This window comes from Bos taurus, chromosome 18, assembly GCF_002263795.3.
Source record: "Bos taurus isolate L1 Dominette 01449 registration number 42190680 breed Hereford chromosome 18, ARS-UCD2.0, whole genome shotgun sequence".
Taxonomy (NCBI): domain Eukaryota; kingdom Metazoa; phylum Chordata; class Mammalia; order Artiodactyla; family Bovidae; genus Bos; species Bos taurus.
In genome coordinates this window covers 30,095,272-30,103,364 of record NC_037345.1, presented here as the reverse complement: position 1 = coordinate 30,103,364, position 8,093 = coordinate 30,095,272, and positions in this window count along the sequence as shown.

Here is an 8,093-nt window from a genome sequence, read left to right as displayed (position 1 = left end):
GCTTAAATCTAACTATGTTATCAGAAATGAGATAACTGCCACCTCCATGGGTGGTTCAAAGGAAGACAAAGAAATTACTTTGAGTGAACAAATTAATGTATTTCTTTATCACCATAATTGTGTGATGTAATTTCTTAATATTATATTCAAAAATTACTCTGCATAGCAGCCTTATTGAAGTAAGTTTAGGATATTTCCAAGGAATCAAGTGAAGATAATGACATATCTTCAAACATTTGCTAAGCATTTAGTCTTGAACGAAGATCATGGCATCCGGTCCCATCACTTCATGGGAAATAGATGGGGAAACAGTGGAAACAGTGTCAGACTTTATTTTTTGGGGCTCCAAAATCACTGCAGATGGTGACTGAAGCCATGAAATTAAAAGACGCTTACTCCTTGGAAGGAAAGTTATGACCAACCTAGATAGCGTATTCAAAAGCAGAGACCTTACTTTGCCAACAAAGGTCCGTCTAGTTAAGGCTATGGTTTTTCCTGTGGTCATGTATGGATGTGAGAGTTGGACTGTGAAGAAGGCTGAGCGCTGAAGAATTTATGCTTTTGAACTGTGGTGTTGGAGAAGACTCTTGAGAGTCCCTTGGACTGCAAGGAGATCCAACTAGTCCATTCTGAAGGACATCAGCCCTGGGATTTCTTTGGAAGGAATGATGCTAAAGCTGAAACTCCAGTACTTTGGCCACCTCATGCGAAGAGTGGACTCATTGGAAAAGACTCTGATGCTGGGAGGGACTGGGGGCAGGAGGAGAAAGGGACGACAGAGGATGAGATGGCTGGATGGCATCACTGACTCGATGGACGTGAGTGTGAGTGAACTCCGGGAGTTGGTGCTGGACAGGGAGGCCTGGTGTGCTGCGATTCATGGGGTCGCAAAGAGTCGGACACGACTGAGCGACTAAACTGAACTGAACTGAACTAGTCTTATTACCTTCTAGTCATTTTCGTAGATCCAAGAGTAGTCACATTTTGGGGGAATTAGCCTTCTGTTTTTCAAGACTGACTTTGGCATTGTGTATAATTCATAGATATTCATGACACAATGCCAGTAAACAAATGTATGGATGTTCAGCCTATGCTAGATACATGTGAGAATCAATAACTATGAAAGCAGTATGCTTCTGATAACATCTTGATAATATACCCAAGGCACCTTTGCTAAAACTGTTACTCTTCTTAAAAAGTTGCTGTGCATGCACTATGTTAGTACAGTCAGCAAGACTCTGGTATCCTTATAGTCTTTAAGGTCTAAAGAGTCCCAGCAGTTAATGTAAACAAGAGAGCCTGCATGTAATTTCCCTTACAAGCAAGGGAAACTGCATGTAATTCTTGATTATAGAATGTCTTAGGAGAAAATATCTGCTGAGACCTGTTAAACTAGGATCTGTTTACCACCAGTGTCGTTTGCAATTTTTTGCTTGATCTTCAATTTACAAACTTAATTCTAAGACTTTATCTTTTCTTGTATATTTAAATACCTAATTTTCCTTGACCAGACTACTTCATTATCTTGCTCATCTACAGAAAAAGTAAAAAAAAAAAAAAAAAAATCGCTTGGTAAGGTGTCTTCTATTTGCCAACTAATCTATGAGCTGTGTGTTGATTCTTTGTTTTTTTTTTTGTTTGTTTGTTTTTACTGGATACACAGAGAATGCTTTCCTGCTGTCTATCATGGTCATAAAATATGGGGATTTGCTTCATACCTCTTTACAACTGGGAACCTTTCTTTTCTATCTTCCTAGTTTCTCAAATGATTCTTTTTTTCTTTCTGTGTTTTATCCCCATCTGTAAAAGAGTTAAAGATTCTGTATTCCTTAGAGATTTGTAAAGAATAAACATGCTATTACCTGTCAAATACTTAGTGATGAGTTGGTCACATGGTCAAGTTTCTATTATTGTTAGTTTCTATCATTACACAAGCAAGTGTATTTATGTCTCTGGTTGTGTTTGTGTAAATGGAGTTTGTGTATGTCTGGGTAGGGATTCACAGGGAAAAACTAAATAACAATAAGATTTGGAGAAAACCTGACTTGCATTGGGTTGTTCTATATTGAGTTGCATGATTTTATTCTTGTTTTAATAATTAATCACATTATCTATAAGAGAGTAAAACAGATCTTATTAGATTTTTTTTTACATTAGTTTTATTTTTCTGGGCTCCAAAATCGCTGCAGATGGTGATTGGAGCCATGAAATTAAAAGACGCTTACTCCTTGGAAGGAAAGTTATGACCAACCTAGACAGCATATTGAAAAGCAGAGACATTACTTTGTTAACAAAAGTCCGTCTAGTCAAGCTTATGGTTTTTCCAGTGGTCATGTATAGATGTGAGAGCTGGACTTTGAAGAAAGCTGAGTGCAGAAGAATCGGTGCTTTTGAATGTAGTGTAGGAGAATACTCTTGAGAGTCCCTTGGACTGCAAGGAGATCCAACCAGTCCATCCTAAAAGAAATCCATCCTGAATATTCATTGGAAGGACTGATGTTGAAGCTGAAACTCCAATACTTTGGCCACCTGATGTGAAGAGCTGACTCATTTGAAAAGACCCTGATGCTGGGAAAAATTGAGGGCAGGAGGAGAAGGGGCCGACAGAGAATGAGATGGTTGGATGGCATCACCGACTCAATGGACATGGGTTTGGGTGGACTCTGAAAGTTGGTGATGGGCAGGGAGGCCTGGCGTGCTGCGGTTAATGGGGTCGCAAAGAGTTGGACATGACCGAGCGACTGAACTGAACTGAATACAGTATGACATAAATTAACTGTTACCAAAAAGGGATAGATGTCTTCCTTTAGTCATTAATTTGAGGAAGACTGAATCATATAGTAAAGCAGAAATAAGAATAGTCACATATGACATTTATATGTATCTTAAAACTTTAAATATTTCATCAAACACATTTATCTCAAATACTCCCTATTTACAAATTTAATGAAAAATATTCTATTACTGGGCTTCCCTGTTGGCTCAGATGATAAAGAATCTGCTTGCAATGCAGGAGACCCATGTTTGATGCCTGGAGAAGGAAGTGGCAACCCACTTCAGTATTCTTGCCTGGGAAGTCCTCTAGAATCACTTTCATATTTGGAAGTTGGAGTTGATTCACATTGGTATTTTGTTTTAGTGATATTACAATTGAATTTTTAAATATATGCTAAATGAAAATCAGGAAAAAAAAATGACTAATTCCAATGTTGTCATTAAGTGTGTACCCCCGGGCAAGGCTTGAATGGTCAGATTCCATTGCATTCTATCACGTGGCTGATTCAAGACGCTTAAGCTGTTGCCGCTGCTGCTGCTTAGTCGCTCAGTGGTGTCCGACTCCCTGCGACCCCATGGACTGCACCCGCCAAGCTCCCCTGTCCATGGGATTTTCCAGCAAGAAGACTGGAGTGGGTTGCCATTTCCTTCTCCAGTTGTGCTAAATATTTTAAAACAAAACAAACAAATACATCGTGTTACTCCGTCACTGCCTCTAAAATTCTATAGTCCTTACCACCTGCCAGGTGAGACTTCCATATACCTCAGTTATTTATTTACATCATTTCCTGTGCCTAAAGTGCTCCTTCCTCTCCCTTTTTCCTGGTTACTTCCTATACTTTCTTCACATTTCAGCTTAAGCTTCACTTTCTAGGCAGCTGTCTTGGCTTTTGGTAACTTACTTGACCATATAAATCTATTCCAAAGCACATATCCAGCTGAACTTTATATTTTCCTGTGTTTTTATTAGTTTTTTCCTAATAAAATATAAGCCTCATTGTAGTCAAGGACTTTGTTATTGCTCACCATTGCATGCCCAGAGTCACCTAAGTAAATGGTGACTCAATAAAATTGAATAGATGGATGATTTCTTGAATCTTTTAATTTCATGGTATTTTTCTAGGTAACTAACATGTTATCTATGCTGTTATTAAAACAATTAAAGAAGAGGAAGAAATATAGTAACCAGGGAGCTGAGTGCAATCACCAGTAACAGCTATCACAAAGACACTGCTGTGGAAATGGAGATGGTTTCTGAAAGGGGAGTCTGTAATGTCAGCGAGGACTACAAATTTAAAAATAAGATAATGGTGTGTAAAGCCAGCTCATACTAGCTTGTAGAAGTCACTTTTTATATCTGTAAGTATTTTATGAAATGACTGGTAAACCAATGACAGCTTGAAACTGGTTATGTTGGGTGTATTTATACCACATAAATTGGCAACTGCTATAAAGCAAGCCCACCTCCCACTTCCCCCAAGGACTGTTTAAGGTTCACTAACACACTACTTCCCGTCACAGGAAATAGGAAGTAGCCATCTGAGCTAACATGGTAGAGCAGTGGGATTGGGAGGAATTCAGAGAGATACTTGGAGTTAAAAAAATAAGATATAAAAGTATATTTGCTAAAAGATACTATCAGGCATAGTAGGATGATGTTAGTTGATTATTTCCTCTTTCTTACTCGTGGCCTCTGAGATCATGATCACCCATGTCACTATGATCCTCGCTAATCCTGATAACAAATAACGTATTTTGGGACAATTATGACTCTCATTTTAGAGATCACTAATTTGAAACATAGAGAGATTAAATCACTTATCCAGAGTCAGGAAGTTAGGAGATGGCACAGTGCAAAACTGTACCCAAGGACTCTGCCTTCAAAAATAATCACTCTGTTAACTCCAAAAGGCTCCTATTGATCTAGTTACCTGACACTTGATGCTGAAACTTCAATCCTGTAGCCAGAATTTAAAGTGTTTTATTTTTCCTTTGTGTTTGCTATACATAGTTCAAAGGCATTTAACTATATTTTCTCCTGACCCCTCATTCCCACCCCAGCCAGGACATTCATGCCTAAACTCTACCACATTTTACTTTAGCCATTTATATTTTCCTAGCCTTCAGTGAGAAGAAAGCTCCTTCTTGATATGAATAAGTCACATTGTATCTTCTGGAAGTTTCAGCATTGGGGGAAAAGTAAAGCAGAGAGTACTACCTCCCAATATAGATTGCTTAATATCTTAGTTATTTAAAAATGTTTTTCTCTAGGTGGAAAAATGTTTAAGTATGCCTAAATAAAACTTTAAAGCAAATAAAAGAAATAATGATAACACCATCAAAAAGTACACTAGAAACAAGCTTTTATTTTTTCTCCTGTCACTCATCACACCACAGGTTTCTTAAAATTTGGATTGCAGTCCTAAGGACATGACAAATGCCATCATCACAAATCAAATAAGTGGAAAGATTAATTCATTTATTGCAGAAAATTGTATAAGCAAGTAACCTTAATAGCATTTTTCTTGCAACCCACTATCAATGTATTGTGAGATAAAATGAAAATGGATTATAGAATCTACAAAATTAAAAATGGATCTGTATACGTATTTCCCAAGACAGTTTCCTGTCATGGAGTATCTAATTGTTCCTCACCCATCTTTTATTGCTATTGATGTAAGAGAACATTATCTCAAAACAACTAATCAATATTATCATAATCTCCTAAATTTTTATCTCTGACTATTGGTATTTGGAAGTACATCTTTAGTTACCAGATTTAATGATTTTCTTTTCCAGTTTATTCAGCCCTTGAAAGATTCATGATACATTTCAGAAAAAGATTCCGTAAATATGACAATTCCTTGAACACCAATACATTTCATGCTAATATACTGAATTAACAATAAAATAGAAATGTTGAGTATCTATTTGAAGTATGTCTACCTGAATTCAGATAATCAGTGCCATCATTGATGTCTGTTTTAACATATTTATTGTATCCTACTAGATAAATTCGGAGAAGGCAATGGCACCCCACTCCAGTACTCTTGCCTGGAGAATCCCAGGGACGGGGGAGCCTGGTGGGCTGCCGTCTATGGGGTCGCACAGAGTCGGACACGACTGAAGCGACTTAGCAGCAGTAGCACTAGATAAATTTACCCACGTACAATTATATCTCTTGAAGTTTGAGAAGTGGATTTTTTACTTACCTCATTATCAGTATATACAAATTTATACCTCCTGTGACAGGGGAGATACCATTTGAGAGCACTTTAGATACAGACAAAGGATCATTGTGATATTAAGTGTAGTATTTTATGCAAGGAAGACATAAGTCCATCCCCATCATTTCAGAAATATCTGTTCTGAAATGTAATTTCTAAAGTTTGTAAATTATACTTTTTTTAAATCACCAACCTCTATACTGAATTGCTTTTATTAAAATAGCAGAAATAAAAGTTTGTTATTACATACAGAGCAAATGGCACCTCTGCATATACATATACAAGGTATATATACATATAAAGTATATATTGGCATACCTTGGAGATGTAGGTTCAGTTCCAGACCAGTGCAATAAAACAAATCACACCAGTTTTTGTTTGTTTGTTTCCTAGTGCATATAAGAATTGTGTTTACAGTCTACTGTAGTCTTAAAAAAAATGTAAAGCATATCCCTTAATCAGGAACTGGTGGTGGTTTAGTCACTAAGTCCTGTCCGACTCTTTGCAACCCCATGGTCTATAACCCACCAGGCTTCTCTGTCCATGGGATTCTCCAGGCAAGAATACTGGAATGGGTTGCCATTTCCTTCTCCAGGGGATCTTCCTGACCCTGGGATTGAACCGAGGTCTCTTGCATTGCAGGCAGATTCTTTACCGACTGAGCTACAAGGGAAGCCACTAATCAGAAGCTACTTTATTGCTAAAAAATGCTAGCCATCATCCAAGCCGTCAGTGAGTCATACATAACCCTTCTCCAGTAGTAACATCAAAGATCGCTAATCATACATCATTATACCAAATTCAACAGTCATAATAACTTTGAAATATTGTGAGAATTACCAATATATGACACAGAGACATGAAGTGAGTTAATACTGTTGGGAAAATGACACTAACAGACTTATTCAATGGAGGGTTGCCACAAATCTTCAATTTGTAAAAACACACAGTATCTGTAAAGAGTAACAATGCCAAGTGCAATTAAAGGGGTATGCCTGGATATATGTGAATACTTCATGTATTATATGCGGAGAGAATGAATCAGGTGGGGCTACTGGTAAAGAACTCCCTGCCAACACAAGAGACATAAGAGATGCAGGTTCAATCCCTGGATCAGGAAGATACCCTGGAGAAGGGAATGGCTACGTCCTCCAGTATGCTTGCCTATAGAAAGAATAGAGGAGCCAAGACACAGGATCCTGGCGGGCTGTGGTCCATAGGGTCACAAAGAGTCTGACACCACTGAAGCAACTTAGCACACAAGCAGAGAGAGAGAGATTGAATCAAGAAAAAATGTCATAGCAATCTTCTTTAAAAAAAAAAAAAATATGAAGCATATATTGAGCACCTTTTATATGCCAGGAGCAGTGCTAATTGCTTCCCAGGCTAGTTCCCTGAATATGCTTCAGAATTTTGAAGTGGGTATTTTTCCAAATTGAGAGAGAGGTACTTCAGCCTCCCAGAGGTTGATTTCATAGACTGTCATCCTGAAAATGAAATTATGTAACATACATAAATAACTAGTCATAATTCCTATAAGCTACCAGATGAGCCAAATATTAACCTGTCCTTCTTCTACATGTTTTCATTTATAAAATGAATTTCTGGCAAATTATTTTGACAGTTAAATGGGATTTTGAATTGTATCTTGTGTAAATAATTTTCTGTTTATGTTGTGTCTTCTGTTTGTAACTGAAACTAGATTAACCTGTGGTAAAATATGTTTCATTCACTTTCACTTTGCATAAATACATTTCTATCTATCTAGTTCCCTCACTGAGGATCATTATAAAACCAGAGCTTCATTTTCATGCTAAACCAGAGCTGTGTATGTTGGGGAGTAGTAATAAGACATTCCTTGTAAGTTGAAAATTTTTAGAAAAAATACAATTGATATTTTTTTATTAATGACCAGAAACATGTTTGCTTAGTTTTGAGAAGTGACATTACCAAACAACTTAAACTTAATTTTGGCCCATGGTAGATCCTCTAAACCATGTTAAAATATGTATATATATATATATATATATATATATATTGAGGTCAACTTACTACACCTATGTATAGATAAATGCATCATCTGCAACATTA